Source organism: Cynara cardunculus, unplaced genomic scaffold (assembly GCF_001531365.2).
Source record: "Cynara cardunculus var. scolymus isolate 2C unplaced genomic scaffold, CcrdV1 Un_Scaffold_3305, whole genome shotgun sequence".
Classification (NCBI taxonomy): domain Eukaryota; kingdom Viridiplantae; phylum Streptophyta; class Magnoliopsida; order Asterales; family Asteraceae; genus Cynara; species Cynara cardunculus.
In genome coordinates this window covers 9,495-10,512 of record NW_020201425.1, presented here as the reverse complement: position 1 = coordinate 10,512, position 1,018 = coordinate 9,495, and positions in this window count along the sequence as shown.

Below are 1,018 nucleotides of genomic sequence, written 5' to 3'. Positions count from 1 at the left end.
GGTCAAAATGACACTAAATGGGTCATAGTTGGTGTAACTACATGTTAATATGACTATTTGAGGTAGAATGAGTCTTCAGTGTCCTTAATGGGTCCATCTACACTTATTGGGATATTGGTTCGTATTTGGTATAATCGAGTCATTTGGCTCAAATTAACAATAAATGTATCATAATTAGTCTGATTACACCCTATTAGGTTAATAGGGCTCTTTTATCCATAAGGATTCTAATTGGCTCAAAATGACACTAATCGGGTCATATTTTGTTTGATCAGATATAATGGGTATGATGTGCTTAGTTGGTCATAATTAGTCTAATCAGAATTTAAATGGAGTGATTAAGGGTCCATTTGGTGTTAGTGGATATAATTGGCATGTTTCTCCTTAAGAAGTCCAATTGGGTCAGCACGACTCAAACTAGGTAATAATCAGTCTTTTTAGACCCAAATGTGTTTAATGGGGCCAGTTATCCATAACTAGTGTAATTGCGTCACATTGACACTAAATGGGCCATATTTGGTTTGTTCAGACCTTAATGGTTATCAGGGCTTATTTCTCCTATCCAGTCTGATTGAGCCATGATGGTACTAAATGGTTCAAAATTAGTATAATCTGACATTAATGTGAGTAATTGAGGAAGAATAGGTATTAGCGGTCCTTAATGGGTCCAAATGGTGGCAGTGGATRTAATGGGCATAATTCTCGTTAAAAAATCCAATTGAGTCAAAATGACACCAAATAGGTCAAAATCAGTCCCATTAGACCCTGATGGTTTTAATGGGCCCATTACTTCGTAACGAGTTTAATTTGGTCAAAATGACACTAAATGGGTCATAGTTGGTGTAACTACATGTTAATATGACAGATTGAGGTAGAATGAGTCTTTAGTGTCCTTAATGGGTCCATCTACACTTATTGGGATATTGGTTCCTATTTGGTATAATCGAGTCATTTGGCTCAAAATGATAATAAATGTATCATAATTAGTCTGATTACACCCTATTAGGTTAATAGGGCT